Genomic DNA, 18602 nt, shown 5'->3' on the forward strand with positions numbered 1-18602 from the left:
GTAAACCAGTCAATATCTTCTTAAAATAGAGTAGAGACATAAGCTGATGCAGATTTGATCTTTTGATAAAGATTTTTTCTGTTGTTTACTCGACTCCAGCGTCTCCTCGGCACAGGCAGCTGACAGAGCATTATTATTTGTGTGTAATACACTGGCTATGTACCTTTTTATAAACTCTCACTGTCCCTTGGAGTTCATTTTTAAGGTTTCCATGAGGGGTCAGTATAATTAAAGCTGTGATAGCTGCAGAAAGTGTTGTCACGATGCAGCGGATTTGATTAAATCTGCGCGTCTCCCGCTGCAACACAAATATCAGAGACGAGTGGTGGAGCGCTCGCTTGACTGAACCACAGGCAGCACATAAACATGGAATCCTTCAATGAAAGCAGTCAAACTTAAAACAACACCTGCTTCTGTTGTCGCTCCTTTTATGCTTTTTGTCTTCTTCTTTTTTTGTTGTTGTAACAAGAAGAATATTTTGATTTGATTCATTCTAAAAAGCACCTGTACCCCCCCTTTTTTTTTTCTGCCTCGTTATCCTCCTTCCTTCCCTCCTCTCTTCTCTTCCTACCCTGTTAAAAATAAGCAGAGTGAGTGAGACAGACAGAGAGAGAGACAGACAGAGAGAGAGGATGTAAAATGTTCCTCCAGGGTGTTTCCTGCTTTGCTTTGGTAATGTCTCTTGCCTCTGCTGTCGGGAAGTAAGTTAAAAATGTTGGGCATTTTCGAGGGTTGTTGGGGTAGATGCTAAACACACACAACAGCAAAACACTTTGTCCTCATTTTAAGAAAGACATGGATCAGGAATGAAATGCATCATGGGTGATGAATCAAAATAACACCAATAGATGTGTTTTCATTGACTTTTCTTCTTGAATTTTTTATTTAAAAAAAATTATTCATGTTTATATTTAAATAAATGTTCTCACTTAAAGCTGTAGTAGGCAGGTTTGGTAAGAGGGAAGTTGATTGTTGATTGTCAATTAAAGTTGTGCAAATCAACTTTAATTGCCTTTAACTGCCGTTTTTCTGAGAACTGCCCTGTGATCGGTCAAAATCTCCCGTCATTATCATCATTGTCATTATCATTATTATATTATTAGTGCACTTACTGTAACTGTGTCTTTGAAACAGTTCCAAACAGAATACTTTAAGTGTATCAGTGTTACCAGACTTGTAGTGGCATTAGAAACAATATAATGTCCTTTAAGTAGCTGAGCAGCGTTTCCAAACATACAAATTCAATGTTGAGTATTTCCCATTTGTTTGTGTTGGTTTATTGTTTATATTTCCAATGAGATTTATAATTATTATTATTATTATTATCATTATTATTAATAACAGAAACATGAGATGAAGTGAGGAGAAGACTGTAGTCAGTAATGGATGTGTGTGCGTAATCATGTGTGATGAATATACTTAACTATCAAATTATGGACACAACCAAAGACTTAGTAATGAACCCTTATTAAAAGTTTCTCTCCTAATCTCACCCTAACTAACTCACCTTTCAGACAAATTATTTCTAAAGTAGGTTTGATTTAGAGCGCTGGAACGATCCTAGTCTGGGATGGAAGGATGAAATATTGATGAAAAGATAAATATGTGATTTGTAGCATGGCATCAAAGGCGTCTGCTTCACTGAGGGGCAGAGAGAACGAGGAAGGGGAGGAAGGGCAGAAACAAGCAGATGAAAACAGTTAAAATGTTAAAGTTTGCTAACTATGTGTCTCCTGATCTCACTTAATTATATCTAGATACACCGTCATAAAACATGTAGTTTTAAGACTGCAACTAACTGACGAAAGGTTAGTTTAGGTGAAGTTAAGTTAAACTTGACAGACACTTTATAATAGTTAAATTACAGGCGATGAAATGCTGTTCACCATTTTCATTCTTAACATTGTTCATGTTTGTATTTCAGTGTCATTTTAGCTTCTTAAATTGAATTCTTTTCTGGTTGACAGAAAAATGAATGACTTTGCATTGTGGACAAAATAAGACACTTAGACATCCTCATATTATGGTTAGCGCAGCATTGATCAAACGTTTGCATTATTACATGTTATGTAACCAAACAATGAAAATGAAACTGATGTTTAGCATGCTAACCAGCTAGTCCAGAAATTTGGTCCAACTTAGTTTTGGTCCTCCCAGGTTTCACCTACTTGAGCCATTTTGCACAGTTTCAAAATTGACACGGCACATGCTCGTTATCACTGATAATTGAAGATGCTGTTGAGGGAGTTTTTGGACGATGAATACATTAGACACTCACAGAATGCCAAAATATCATGGCGGAGTGAGTCGGCACATAAAGTAAACGCTCATTCTCTCCGTCTTTTTCCACCCGTCCTTCACTAACTCCTCTTTTAATGCGGGCCAAATGCTAATGCAACCAGAAGGCTCTTTGAAATTGAAATGATGTGAAAATAGAATTGCAGTGGCAAATGAGCAGTGTTTGCCGGTCCCGTCGGGGGCCGAACGAGCCCTTTGAACACACATCTCCCCCAGCGAGGGGGCCCCTGCTTAGGGCCGCTGTCTCTCTGGCTCTCTCCTCCCTCATTACATCATCTGGAGAGCGCTCCCACAGGAGGCGAGATCAAGCCCGGGCTGATCACAGCGGAGAGTTTATTTTACACATGCGCACACACGTCTGAGGACGTATGCATAGCATTATTAGCGCACAACAAACCTAAAAGGCAAGGAGAGGTTCCCCCCCTCCCACACACACACACACACACACACACACACACATGTGATGCCATCACCTGTATTATAATGCATACAAATTTGAATTATTCAATATCTGCCCATGAACATGAGCCACAACCCATTCCCTCTGGTCAAAAGAAGAGTTAAACCGTTAAACTTAATCATTGTCAGTTCTTCACATCCACATGTGTTGTTATTGGCTTTGGCTCCTGCATCATTTCTGGTGTAATAGTGTGACAAACATTCATGTTCTGGCCATGAGCATAGCTGATAGACAAGCATCCCTTAATCCGTGACATCAATTCATCGATTGATCCAGGGGCCGAAATAAAGGATGCGCGATATTAACCGAATAAATAATGTCAACAACAGGAGTCCACACTCATGGCTATTAAGTCACTGCGCATGGAAACACACTGTCAGAAACAAAAACAAACAAAGTTTTTGACAGGTAATTCAACCGACAGGAGGGTGCGGAAAAAAAGACAAACCCCCACCAAAGACTGCCTCTCTGGAGAGAGTGAAAATAAACGGCAGCTGAGAGAGAAAATAACGCAAGTGAAGAGAGGAGGGAGTGTTTAAATGTCAGTGTTTTGGACGACAGCACTCTCAACTCTAATCCCCCTGAATCCGCTCTGACACTAAAACTGCGGCAGCCGAGTGGAGGGAAGCTTTCCATCCTGACAGACGCGTACAGACAAGTATACGCGTCTGTAATGATTCATGAATGACACAGTGTTATGGAAGAGCAAGGGTAAATATCATCAGTCATCAGTTGAGCATTAAGCAGTTCAACCTGCAGGAAATATTAATGTTTTATTGATAATAAATCAAGAAGAGAAAACAATTAATAAATAAATGATTAAGCATATATAGATGATGAGGTGTAATTGCCTGTGTGTGTGTGTGTGTGTGGACCCCCTGACTGGGCTGTTTGATTGAAGGCTGCTCACATGTTTACCTCCACAGTCTCTTATCTGGTTTTCATTCCCTCCTGCTGTGAACAAGCCACAGTCGCTGCCTCACGTCTTTCTCACCTCAATTTCACTCCTCACTTGCTTTTTCTTGATGTTTCCCCACATTGGATTACTTCAGATGTTCAAAGTCAACTGTGTCGTAAAACAGACTGTCGACGCCGCTGAAACCAGGACGTTCAACAACACAGTTACGACAGGAAGGACGATTTGAGACCATAGCTTGTATATAAATATGGACCTGGTGCTGCCAGTGCTAAAGTGCCTAAAACCTGTTTTCCCTTAAATGCCATTAGGTGGCAACTCCACTGGTTTGTGAGTAAATCTATGAGGAGCTGAGTCTATTCTCTCTTAATTTATAATGTCAGGAACAATTTCCCTGAGGAGTTTTTGATCTCCATTGGGTAAAATATGGAATTATTCTTTTATTCTGATAGACATTGAGATTTTAATGTGTGGCTATATACATTTTTTATTGATGATTATGTTCCCAATATAATGGAATGGTATCATAAATATCAAATGGTCTGTATTTATTTAGTTTATTATTTGGTCTAGTCTTGCCCAATTATACACAATTATAAAACCTAGAATAATCACAGAATTGTAGCCTTTGTTAATTGTGTTGTTTAATATAATTGTAATATAGTATGGCGTCCATTTTGTAAATGATGGTCCCATCTGTACTGAAAGAGACGAGTTACTGTGACCGTATATTTGCAGTTTATAGTTACCTGCGACCTTTGCTCTTTACTGTCAGTGCACCTATTGTCCTCTAGGGGGTGCATTTACTGTCAATGCACCCCCTAGAGGAAGTGGACTCCATTTTAACAAGTAATACCACGATGAATGAATGCACACTACAACAAACACAGAGACAATTACCATGTTTACTTGTGCGTTAAAATGTGTTTTTTGGTAATTACATTATTCTCAGTCAGACTCTCACTCAGTACACATGACACAAATTATTGAAGCAGATTATGCAGGAGTTTACCCTAATATAACAGCTTCACTGTCATATAGTTAAATGGCTTGTTGCGGGGAGATTGGGGCGGTCTCCACTCTCCCTGCTGTTTTGTTGGATGGATGGATGGATGGATGTTAATGGTGGTCCTGTAAAGATATGTACTTAGAAACTGTAGAGGAAAAAGGAGAAAAGGGAGCTCCATAGAGGAAAGGCAAGATCTGCAAAGTTCCGCTCCAAGTTAGTTCAACTAAAACTGGACTTTTAAAATAAACGTGTTCGACTGAACTGTATGTGTGTGTGTGTGTGTGTGCGCGCGCTCTGTTCCTCTAGCCCACATTGTGGTGCAAGTAGAGAAAACTTCAAGTAGTTTGTGTTTTTCTTTTCTTTGTCTGTTTTTTTTTTTGAGCCTCACAGTCAGTAGCTGCATATGAAACACCATCATGGCCTGACTTCCCCTCTCTCTCTTCAGTCTCTGTGCTGCCGCCGTTGTTGCCTCCGGCATCACTTCCTGGCTCCTTGCCCAGTATGGAAATCCCCCCTCAGCCTTAATGGACATTTCATTTAATAATCAGTGATTGATCACTGATGGTAATGATGTATAAGCAGGAGGATTCAGGGATGAAGAGCGTTCTCAGTCGATAACTGGAAAAGGTAGCAGAGGCGAGCGACTGCGTTGCCAATAGCGGCGCGTCTCCTTAACTCTCCAGTTGTCAATATGGCATCTCTTTATTTGCCCGTGGCAATTAGCGCCACCGAGTCACGTTGCTGAGTCCGAGTCACATCAAGCTCCCAGAGCTAATTAGACACTCTTGACCTTTTCTACATGAGACTCATTTTAGTAATGGGACTTAACTTGAAGAGGGTTGGACCTTCACACGGAATATTTCTTCGTCTTAACTCATTCTTTTTGGACGCATGCAAGAAAATGAAAACAGGTATTTTAATGTGATCTGCATATAGTGGTGACTCTGTGCTCTTTTATTTAATCCCCCTGCTCTTTAGCTTTATATTCCGACTGAAGATTAGATTCATATAATCCTTCCTGGACTTTGTTTGTACTTTTTGTAACTGTGGTTGTTATCATGAAACAGGGGAGTAGTTATTTCTCACCCAAGTCATATACTGATAATTTATGACTTGATAAAGTAAGCTGTTAACATGTAAGCGTTCAGACACAGTGGATTCATTCATTCTCCTCTGACCTCTGGCACGAACAAAGGGTTTTCACTCAGAGAACGACAACTCACTGGAAATGTTCTCTTCTCACATCATTCTGTGTAAACCCTGGAGATGATTGTGTGGAAAATAAAAACATTCCCTGAAGATCCTCACTTTCTGAAATAGTCCGTAGCTATAGCTAGATCTCAGTCTTGAGTAGTTGTTGAAAAGGATACGAGTCACACATTCAGACCATGTTCTTCATGGGCTTCACCATCACATGCTCCATTGATTTATTTGACTCTTTGCGTCTATGACCGATATAGTCCAACCTCTGGAGACCCCTTATTAAGGATGTTGTCTCTCCAGGACATTATTATGTGTACTCTGTCCCATTTCAGGGGCTTTGTCCTTCAGAGGTTGCATTTGAAGAGGCGACACTGGTGCGATGAATGAAGGATCCAGCTCAGCCTTCACTGTGTCAGCACTCATTTCCTTGACACTTAGGGTGCAAAGCATTTTTTAAAATCCTCTGTTGACTGTGACCCGAGGATTGTTGGTGTTCACTCGTGTGAGCGAACAAAATCTGTGTAAATATCTCTTTAGGAAAAGAGTAGAGGGGGGTTTGCTGTGTCTTTGCTGTGTTTCAACAGCTTTGGACTAAATGAAGGGAATAATGTGAATTGACTTCATGTGTCATGTCATTCATTCATACCTGCATCAAAAACAGCGCTAACACACCACAATTCAAACCTTGACCATATATGGGCAATGCAGAGTTTTTGACCTCAGCTGTGTGCACAGGACTTAAGAAGAGCTGGTGCTTTAATGAACCAAGATTTGAAGATGTCATACAATCAGCTTATTTATAGTATAACCTGTTAAAGCTCAGCATATTTAAGTCCAATTTAACTGCAACTTAATCTCTTGCTCTGTCGCTTTTCTCTTTATTCTCACTTGTTGTGTTCTTTGAGGTCAGGGATTGACCTCCTCTCTTGAAACATTACATTTAGACTGTAGAGTGACATGTTTTAAATGCATTTGAGCAAGTGGAAGACACGATATGGTGTGGGAAGCATCGATTAACAGAAATGTTTTGAACCTTCCTTCGTTTTTGTCTCGTCTGACAGTCTTGACAACTTTGCATAAATATCTTCATTTTGCATCTTAGTGAATCAAGATCTTGGACTCACATATGGACTTAGCAACTGAACACAGAGGCTGATCACTACTTCCATTAAATGTTGAGTGGGTATTTAACTATATATAGTATATACATATATATATGTATATGTATATGTATATATATAATAATAGATAGGGGAAAAAAATGACTTGGACATGTGAAGATATTGGGAAAAACAAGTACAGAAAATAAATAAATACAAATACAGTTAAAACTGTATAACATTTTTTTGCATAGCTTTGACTGGTCTGTGTATTTCTGGCCTTGATGACGACTCAAAAGCAATTTTCACTTCAGTTTTGCCCATCTCACACACACACACACACACACACACACACACACACATAGAGCTCATCTATATGCAGTGCTATTTTCTATCTCACACACATATTCAAACAGATTATATACTGTATATATGCAGTGTCTTTTTTCCATCACACATCATTTAGACCTTTTTACAAGCCACTAGCAGCAATTTTGGTCACTCTGGCACTATAGGAGGCAGGGGATCAAACCTCCATACTTCTGGTCAGAGACGACTTGCTCTACTCGGAGCACGGTCATCCATTTCTTTACGTCTTTTGGTTGTTTTGTGTGTGTGTGTGTGTGTGTGTGTGTGTTAGTGTTTCCTTTATCCCCTCGTTGTGTTGTCATGGAGCCACTGTACCAAACCAGTTCATATTAGTCTGACATTTTAGCTTTCGATGTGCCCTCCAATTATTTCAAGGTTAAATGGAAAATATAATGAGAAATAAGAGGCATGTTTTCATTATAGAGATTCAAATGGAATTATCCACATCCTGTCCTTGTTTGAAACTTTTTTGTTTCATAGCCACAATTTCAAACAATATTGTTAATTATTCTGGGTAATTCTGTGACCAGAGTGTGTCTTATGTGGGTTTCCTCAGCCCTGCGCTGAACCAGGATCCTGCAGTGATTTGTTTCCCTGTGTGATAATCTTTAAACTGTCGGCTGAAAATATATCTATTCTTTTTACTTTTTTTTTTGCCCCACATTAAAAAAAATTAGAAGAGCTGTGATATACATGTCGGCGCTTCATATTTTCCATAAATCCAGCTCATTCTTTCGCCGGAGCCGTTCCTTATGCAGCGTTACACTAATATCTTTTCTGCTGAGTCTCGCCTCAAAGCCTCCAGTCAAAAATCCATATTTCTTTCTCGTGTAAGTAGGGTCACAAACTGGGGGTTTAAAACCTCTGCAGTTGCTGTCACACCATATTTCACAGAGCGGTGGGCGAACACAGAGCTGAGCTGACGGCTCTCACTGCACGAGGACAGGAGGCTCGCTTCCAAACAGCGTGACTCCGTGATAAATGGACTTTCCTCTGGCCTATTAGCTGACAGTGTTGGTCAAAACCAGTTAGACGCAAGAAAACTCCCACAGCAACTCATCCCTGCTGTGTTTTCATCGTAAACATCAATTTTGTTGTTGCTCTGTTCTCCCGTCATTAAGTTGTCCCCACTTTTTAACTTAAAACATATTTAATCAATTATTAATTATACATTTCATGAAATTTGTTTTCGTAGTTCCACAAGAAAAAGATTCCTTGTCTTTGAGTCGAAAAGAATGTTATGAATAAATGGATTCAAGTGTCCTGTATACACTGTACACCTGCAGCTTTTTTGACCAGAATGGAATTGGAATTCGATTAGAATTGAAGATTAAAAAAAATATGTGTATATGTATATATATATATATATATATATATATATATATATATATATATATATATATATATATATATATACTGTATATATATATGTATGTATGTATATCTGGTATATATTATATATAAAACCATATCCACAAAAATAAACCATATTCTAACTGTATGTGATATAATATGAGTGGTCAGTGGTTTAACACGTGGCATTTTCACCAAGAATTCCTATGCACATGAAACATCCCATTAAGTCAAAACAAAAATGTATCAGGCTTTCTGAAGCCTAACTCTGTGATTCCTCAAATGGAGTTATTAATCAGGAACTAGGAAAATCATATTCATGGAAGAACTTTTTTACAAGCATTCTAGATAAAAAAAATCTTTGAAGAAAATCTCAAAATGACATTGTCTTTGAGTGAGACTCTTTATTCTATTTCAGTCATTTGGACAAATAACGTAATGCTCAATATGATGATGATGATATTTTTATTCTATTAGTGAATGGACCAAAGACAAGAAACCAAAGAAACCGTGTCCCGTAAACACATGCTTTTGTTTGCTGAACTGTCCTTCAGTCAAAAACTTGGTTGTCCTCATAATGCATCATGCTTTTTCACCTTTTTGTCGATAGAGCTCCCCCTACAGTCTACTGCTTTATCCTCACTGTTGTAAAAACTCACGTGTGGCCCCTCGTTCAGTTCTCGACGGTCTTTTCCTCTTCCTTGCTTCCTTTTACAGTGGTATTCTCTGCTTATTTTGCTAAATGCTATAACTTTGCTAAATGCTATCTGACTTATTTTTGGATTCATGTTTTTGCTGCCTTCGTCCTGGCCTCCGACTGGCGAGGTAGCTGCAGTTTTGGAATCAGGATTTCATTCACTTTCAGTAGTTGAAAAGCGGCAGCTGAAAAATCGGGAACTGTGAAGTCGGCGGAATAAAGAGAAGAAACGTCACGCTTTATTTCTCACATTCCTTTTCTTCAGGTTGAGTTTCCGTGCACATTTTCACACACCTCTCCTCGTCAGCCATGTGGCGCTTGGAAGTGACTCAGCGACAAGTGTGTCAGCATGACTGACAAATCTGTGGAGGACTATTTAAGCAAGTATGGGAGTATGACATTCAGGAAGACTGAAGAATGAACTGATTAGATATTAGATGTCACCAGTGTCAATGCTCAAGGTCAACGTGTCCTCAGAACTCAAATGTTTTCTTGCTAATGTGATATTTGAAGAATGTCACCGGGGAATTCTGTGAATTTTGGCAGAATTGTTCACTCGACTCAAGGATTTACTGTTTGCATTTTGGATAGCCAAAAGTTGAAGGTCACAAACCATGTTTTTGGCCTCTTGAACAGAAAATTCCCTTGAAGGTTAACATTTCAAAATGGGTACTGCAATCCCAAAATATATGCATCAGAGAAAGTGGTCGCTACAGAAAATTGAAATACGTGGCTACACTTTAACCTGTGTTTATGCAAAAAGCCATACACACACATAACTGTCACACTGTTTTATTTTTATACACAATTACTGTTTATGTACCAGCAACAGACATTTAATACATGAAATATCCACCAACGACTTGTATAAGTGAGTGTTAGCTGACCTTGGCGGAATCAGTTTGAATTTAAAGCATCTCCTCTGCAGACTCTCGTTTCTCTTCTCCTATGATTGAGATGTTTTTGAGAGGGACACTGAAGCTTTTTAGGTTTGTGACGTTATTGACGGGCTGAACCATAACAACAACAGGCCTGCAAAAGTCCAGTCATTTATTCGATCATGTTTTGTTGAGCTCTGGTGTCATAGTTTAGTTATTCTATAACTTCATACAATGAATGTCTTAAATACCAACACACAAGTGACAGTCTGGGTGAATCCAGTCGACTCTGCCAGCGATTCCACAGACACGTCTGGGGAGGAGGCCATTTTGGCAGCCATCACACAAGGCTTTTCCCCCTGACTGAGCGGAGAAGTGACGTCTAGCAGCGTCGGTATATGTCCAACATCCCGTCCAACAAAGAGCAGCTGAACTAAACGCTCACTGGCACGTTTGTTGACACTGGTCTGACTGGTTGTCGGTCTCTCCAGTTGCGTGCAGAGGCATTTTCATGTCCGTCTGTAGTGGGAGTTTCCAGACTCGTACTCAGTCTCAAATAAGATTGAGATGCAATTTGGCATGAAGTGGTCAAAACTCCGGCCTGGTCAGCAGAGGGTTTCACTCACGAGGTTGTGATTCTAGTTATACTTGTCACACTCCATCTTCTACTCGGAGTTAATTCCTCTCATCTGTGAGTTTGCTGAAGTGCATTCGACTCCAGTTTTACCGTAGGGGATTGGATTCTGTATTTATAGTTTACAGCCTGTAGGGATTTTATCCAAGGTCAGTAGTAGATTACCTATTTGGCTCATTGAGCCGTGCGCTCTGTTAGATCCCCAATTTTAATGTGCATTGGTGATTGATTAAGCTGCTGTGTTTCTATGCCGCTGCAGACCTCACTGATGCATAGAGAGAGCGATGCGTACGTATGGATAGCTCTTGTGCTGAATGTGCGATCGATGTACGGACCCTCCTTGCAATAATTACCTGATCTAGAGGAGCGTGTGTGTGTGTGTGTGTGTGTGTGGGGGGAGCCTGAGGGTGTAGTGTGTGTATTATCCTCGCTTTCCCTGCTGCTGTTTTGAATCATGGGATTGATGCAGTGTGTCAGAGCGAGTGAAACTCCTCTCCATCAGTCTCCAGTCAGTGCTGATGGTGGGAGAGAGTGTACGAGTGTAGATGAAGAGATGGACTGAGATAAAACAAGCAGGAGAAAGAGACGCAGTGATTTCTGAGGGACGACAGGATTATTACACGTTCAGTTATGGTTCTTTTAGTGTCATACAATGTGGGTCTTTTGTAGCTATCACTCTTTCCTTAATAACATTCTCACACAGTTAATTAGAGATCTGGCAAACACGGCTGCTCGATGTCACGAGAAACATCAGCTGCCAGGTTCTGAATCGAGGAGAGTCGGCGAATATATTGTCACGCAGAAAGTCACTTTACACCTGCTCTGAAATGTGTTTCAGGTCCTGATGTGATTTTAATCCATAGAATCTGTGTCCACCCTGTTCCCTGTTTGAGCAGGTCTAAAAATGAATGAATCATTTCATCATGTTCAAATGAAAATGGCATCCTTAAGCAACGCAATCAGCAAATTGCAAAGTCTGTGATTTATTGCAGATTGTTTTCAGTGAGGTCCAGATATTCTTTTGTTCTTTAGTGGATTTGATTTGTATGTTCCTGCGTCTCGATTGGAGTGCTTTCTCACAATTTAAATATTAAAAATCTGTCACATCCGTCTTCAAAAAGAGGATCTCTGCTCCCCTGGTTTGGTTTTGACACTGTTGCTGTATCTCAGAAACCACTGTGGAGTTTAGAAACTTAAAGTAATGGAATCTAAAGACCGTCGTGTTCAGATTATGTTCAGTCTGCGATTATAACACAGTTTGTGGCTGAGGTCAGAGGTCAGAGTTTGTGGTGGTGTCATGCACTGCACCATATATTTGTTCACCTCATGTTGTGATATATGTTAGAAAAGATCATTTCTAACTTTGATACTTTGATACATCGCTGTCTTTACTGCAGTGAAGAGCAGAAGCAGCCTGTAGCCTTGAACTGTTACTGAATCTTTCTTTCCTTCTCTCTGCCTGAACATTTAAAAAGATTAGTTCAATATAAAGACCTGTCTCCGTGCGATACTGGAAACAGTTCCATTTCTTTTTAAAATTATGAATGACCTCGTGTTCTGTGGTACTTTGTTAATTTGTCACTTTGTTAAAAACCCTCATTTTGAATAGTTAAAACCTCATTGCGAAATCATTTCAGCGCAACCTTCATGAAGTTGCTGCTTTTTAAGCCTGAATAAAACATCCAAAATTGATGTGACCAAAACCCGAAGGACAGAGAACAGAGACAGATGTGCAGAGAAATCCACATACACTGATAAAGACTGTTGAATGTGCAGCTGTGGGTCAGTGGTAGAGTAAAGCAAGGCAAGTTTATTTGTATAAAACTATTCACAGGGCAACTCAAAGTGTTTTACAAGGGCATAGAATTGCATTAAGAAAACCACAGAAAAACATTGAAATTACACGAATCATAATAAAAGCAAGACATTAAAAGACTGAATTGATAACTAAGATGATTTGTTCAGAATTTAAGAAAAAGCATGATAATGATGATGTTAAAGACCTCAGATGGTGGAGGAGCAGAAGAACTGAAAGCTGCAGGAACAGTAAACCTGTTCCTGATTATCAGTTTCCTGGTATTCAGCAACATTCTGGACCAGCTGCAGCTGCCTGACAGATTTTTTGCCGTACCTGACCTGTAAAGACACCATTACACTAGTCTGCTGAAAATGAAAGCAAGTTTTTCTGTGTCTCGTTTACAAAGAAAAAACTTGGTCCTTGCAATTGTGGTAATAGCTTGACTTAGGTGGTTGTTAAAATCCAGGTCTGAGTACACCAATATGGCTGGCTTGATCTGTAGTGCTCAATGACGTGGAGTCAAGGTGAGCACTGACCTTTGACCTTTCATTTTTCGGGCCAAAAACAATCACTTCAGTCTTATCTGCATCGAGCTGGAGAAAGTTCTGACACATCCGCTCGTTGATTTGATGAATCCACGTACTCAGTGAAAGTAAAGGGACTGTAGTCATGTGATGACACTGAAATATAAAGTTGTGTGTCATCTGCATAGGTGTCATAAGAGATGTTGCAATATTTTATAGACTGAGCTAGATGCAGCATGTAGATGTTGAATAGCAGCGGTCCGAGAATGGACCCTTGAGGAACCCCCGCATGTCATCTTTGTTCACTCACTCATAATTACCAATTGAAACAAAGTAGTGTCTATCTTGTGAGTACGATTTGAACCAGTGTAGCGCATAATCCCAATACCAAGACAGTGGTTTTGGATGCATCATTATTCAGATGTATGTCATTGAATACTTTGACAAGTGCGGTCTCAGTAAAACCGACTGATATTCATTAAAAAGATGGTTGGGCATGAATTTGTTGATAAACCACTCTTTCATGGTTGGATATGGGCCTGTAGTTACTTAATGCTAGAATGCTTAGAAGAGATTTAATTACTGCAGTTTTCAAGGCCTGGGGAAACTACCCTGACTGAACAGGATTGTTTACTATTTGCAAAACATCTGAAGCCATGCAGTTAAAAACATTTTTAAAGACATTTGTGGGCAGACTATCAAGGCAGCATGTTGTGGGTTTTAACTGTCTAACAGTTTCTGTTAGCGCTGTATAATCTAAATTGTGCCAGATTAGCTGGAGAACAAGAAGGCATATGTGCCATCATTTTGCCTGAGCATGAGCTGCAGATTGTTTGTCTTATCTTTAATATTTATCTGTGAAAATTGCATGACTTTTTGGACAGCAGTAGGTCTTATCTACATGCTCATGTGTCCCTGGACAGAACACTTAATCCCAAATTGCCCCTGATGGCGGCTGTGCCGGCAGTGTCTGAATGGGTATGAGAAACTGAACTGCACTTCGATGCACTCTGAATGTGTGAGTGAATGAGTGAATGGCAAAACTATTGTGTAAAGCAGCTTTGAGTTGTCATCAATGCTTTAAAAGTGCTCGCTCCACAAGTTCACGCAACTTAGCATTGAATGCAGTTGAAAGCTTTCAGGCCTTTGGACTGTGAATACCTTTGTGGCCAATTTCACCTCAAAATGTTAAAGTACATCATTCACACCGTCAGATAAATCAGGGGCCACAATATCGCTCGGCTGATGTTGAAATTCACAATAACTGGGTTATAGATTATATAAAACAATAAAGATGTTAATAAAGTGTATTAGAGAAACTAGAAAAGTGGACCTTGTGTTTTTCTCTGAAGATCAATATGATGAAAACAAGACAACAACAGAGCACAAAGTGATGGTCATGTGTCGCCCTTGTGTAAATCTATTTACTGTACAACAAATGAGGCAGGAGTGCTGTTAATGGTAAAAGTGGCTGTGGCAGCCGTTTGGGAATCTCATGTCAGTTGGAAATCCAAGTTCAGCTTGACCTCGGAAATTCTGAGTTCCTACGACAAATGCAGTATATGTGTGACAATGAGGACGTAGTTGGAAGTGCTGTCAACAAGTGTAGCATTGTGTCATCTCATCTTCTTATACTTGTGTCTCAGGACATGTATGAAATCTCCACTGAGATTGTTGTGGTTAAAGCAAAGCATGACACAAAAGAGAAAATGAGGTGGGTTCAAATGGGGGGCGAAGCAGATTACGAATTCAAGAAATCAAAAAAAACTAAGTTTCCGGTTCTTATATATGATACCAGCTGAGACCACACACACACACACACACACACACACACACACACACACACACACACACACACACACACACTGCTCAGAGTGACAGGTAGGGTCGAACAGGTCAGAGTCAGAGTCTCTTGTCTCTGTGCAGTTTAGAATTGACACCTGATTTCTGACTGATATCTCTCTCTCTCTCTGTATTTATAATTGGATTATGTGTGTGTGTGTGTGTGTGTGTGTGTCAGTCAGCTGTCATGCAGCTGTCCTCTGTTCTGATCTCCACTAACCTTTGGTCAAACAACAACATGTCACTGTAACAGCGGAGAACAGCCAATTTTCTGTTTCTATATAAGCAGGGTGTCTGTTAAATGTGATGTCATGTTACCTCTCTCTAAAGTGCATGTATTTGCTCTTATTTAACATGTTTTCAGTGACGCAGGACTGAAATGTCTTGTGATGAATCACAAGCACCTCTTGACAAGGGTTAGGGTTACAGAAATGGCAATAAAAAAGGTCACAAATGTCAGATTTATTTTAAATATTGTAAATATTGATAGTCATGTTTAAAAGGTGGGCCCTCAGTATTCACCTGTTATTATTTGTAAGATAGGGTAGTGATACATGAATGTACAAGAAAGAAGTAGAGATGTGTGTGTGTGTGTGTGTGTTGAATGAATTATTTTTCCATCGATCAAACTCGAGAAGTAAAACGTTTTGAAATAATTCAACAACATTTTATTTGATTTGCACATTTCATCCGTGTGTGAGAGTTGAAACTTGAGCAGTGACGGGATAACGAGTGTCTAAGCTAGGGTTACCAACTGTGTCACTATGAAATAAGGGACAAAAGGTGACCAGTATGGTTTTGTGTGAATATACAGTGTATTGTTTTAAGGCATTTGTCATAAAGATAGCAGTTTTGCAGAGGAATAAAATAGCAGTGACTCAGTGACATAAAGTGCAGAAGGCTTTCGTTGAATCACCACTGACGTCTTCTTAACTGAGCTGCACAGTCTCTTGTTTTTGCAGGTTAATCCATTGTAGTTTGATTTGGATGAATTTGTGCGTTTACTTACATCATACTGATCATGTGCGACTGATGCGCGACTCATAGCCCCACCCCCGTCTCCTGGCGCGGGTGGGACTGTGATTGGTTGATGACAGGTGTCGTCGATGACTCTCAAGTGTCGTGATCAGCGCTGCTGCTGCTGTTGTTGTTGTTGTTGTATCATACAGTGGTCAGATCAGTGTAGCAGTCAATAAACGGGACAAATTAATGACACGGGACGTCACGGCTAATACGGGACAGTTGGCAACCCTCGTCAGTGAAGCACACAGCTTATTGCAGCTGAACACAGTGAATGCTAAGAGGCTAACATGAATCTCCCAGCTGTGCTGTGTGTCTCTCTGACAGTGATCTCCTCACACAGTGTTCTCTATAAACAGGTAACACATCCCCACACAGCAGACGCGCCGCGTTTCTTTGACGTCTCGCGCTCTGAAAAGAAGCGATTCTTGTGCACCGCGTTGCTTATTCAGCACAAAGAAAGCACAAGTCAGCTCCCGCTTATCAAATTACTTGTCAGACCCACAAAAGCGAGCAGGGAGAGCACTGCAGGATGGGATGATATGCTGGGAGCCACTGGAGAGAAAGGGACAGTTGGCCTTAAAATAAACCACCAGGATTCTTCCTGAGTGAAGGAAGAATTATTTGTCATCTGTGAACTATAGGAGGAAGCGTCGCGAACCTTTCAAATGATTCCACAAACACGGGTACTCACACCAACAAAACTCCAAAAAGTGTCTAAATTCAGGATCTGCCTGAGGAGGGTGATTTCACCACAGCGCTGGATGTCCCGAGGCACACCAAAGACGAATGTTTTAAAAAGAGATAATAGCAGCAACAACAAACATGTCCGAAGAACAGACTTTTACAGCTGCAGCGTGTTTTGTTGTTGTTGTTGAAGAAATGATTATTCTGCCTGTGTCAATAACGATATTTCTTCTTTATGATGCATCCTTGATCTGAAAGCAGTATCTGTCAGGCACTACTATCAGATCTGACTGAGGGAGCTTTTCTGTGTAGTTTATGGTTTAGCGTTTACATCATCAAACACATGCCATGGGCTCTTCTTTCTTGCAGCCATGTCGTTTTACTTGTGACTGTCCATCGAGACATAAAGCAAATAACTTCCTGTGTGCAGAGCGGGAATGCCGGTGAGCGACTTCTGAGAAACACAGAGAGTCATGTGGAGCTGGAGCTAAAACAACGTCGTATGAACTCATTTGTTTGTGAAAGTTCTCAGTCGTTCAGGTCATGGTGGTTTTTCAGGGCTTCTTCACTTCCACCAGGTTTTTAAACCTTTGTTGGCACCGTGGGGTCATTAATCACACCATGACCCATGTGACTGTAAGGACTCTCATCGTCCTCATGGGGAACAAGGACCCTGATGAATCACACCTTAGCTCCTGTGACCTTAACAACTCACAAGGTGGTGACGTTAATGACCTGAAGGTGCCACCAACAGTTTAAAAACCCGGGGACTGTGACGCCATAATCAGAAGTGAAGGAGGTTTTTTGATGAGAGGCGAAACATCTTCAGAAACAGAAGTCCAGTTGTCTTAGTTTTCAGCACTTAAAGAATAACTGACATTTGTTTATATTCAAAAAGCCATACTACAGTTTTAAGTTTATGCAGTTTGCTAGGCTTTAACACAACACAGATGAAAGCAGTGGTCAGGTGCAGTTCTGTTGCTATGGTGATACGTGACCTGTAGACCGGGCTGTGTCATTTTGTTCAGCTTCTATGGTCAGAATTGATTTTTGCACCACTTTAGGACGTTTAGTGGTAGAACACGAACCAAAACCTGGTCCTAACAAGCTATAACCTCCGCTGTGAGGTCCTGTTTTTAAGGTTAGAAATAACATCTAAGGACTAAAGGCGCTTTATAAATCAAAGTTATTATTATTATTCTTGACACACTTGTGTGTGTGTGTGTGTTTGTGTGTGGGAGCATTTGTTGCCTCTTCAGGAACTTTTCTGTCATAAACACTCACCTTGTCAGGACCAATAGTCCTCATGGCAACCAAAACCTGGTCCTAACAAGGTATAACCTCCATTCTGAGGTCGTTCTTTAAGGTTGAAAGTAATGTGTGAGGTGTAAGTATAACTGCGCTAACCTGTCTGTGTGTGTGTGTGTGGGAGACATTTTACCTCTTTAGGACCTTTTCTGGGATAAGCACTGACTTCGTCAGGACCACTAGTCCTCATATTGGAGACCAAAACCTGGTCTTAATGAGGCAGAACCTCATTTGTGAGGAGGTTTTTCAGGCTTAAAATGATTGCTGTGTGAACCTATATATGTATGTGTGTGTGTATATATATATATATATATGAGTGTGTGTGTGTGTGTGTGTGTGTGTGAAAGAGCTATATGAAGTGCAAGTATATCCTCTGTCACGCTCCCTGCTCCTACACTCTCTCAGCTGTGTAGCATGTGTGTGTGTGTGTGCATCTCTGTTTACATGCATATTTTGTGCTTTACATTTTTGTCTTGTGACACCATGTGTTGGTGTGTCCATGTGTT

General features: G+C 40.3%; 1 protein-coding gene across 1 annotated transcript in view; it reads left to right on the plus strand.

The window, feature by feature from the left end:
• LOC122780985 (neuroligin-1-like) overlaps positions 1-18602 on the plus strand; it is an 87920-nt gene that overhangs the window by 58970 nt on the left and 10348 nt on the right. The window lies entirely within an intron of this gene.

Source organism: Solea senegalensis, linkage group LG14 (assembly GCF_019176455.1).
Source record: "Solea senegalensis isolate Sse05_10M linkage group LG14, IFAPA_SoseM_1, whole genome shotgun sequence".
Taxonomy (NCBI): domain Eukaryota; kingdom Metazoa; phylum Chordata; class Actinopteri; order Pleuronectiformes; family Soleidae; genus Solea; species Solea senegalensis.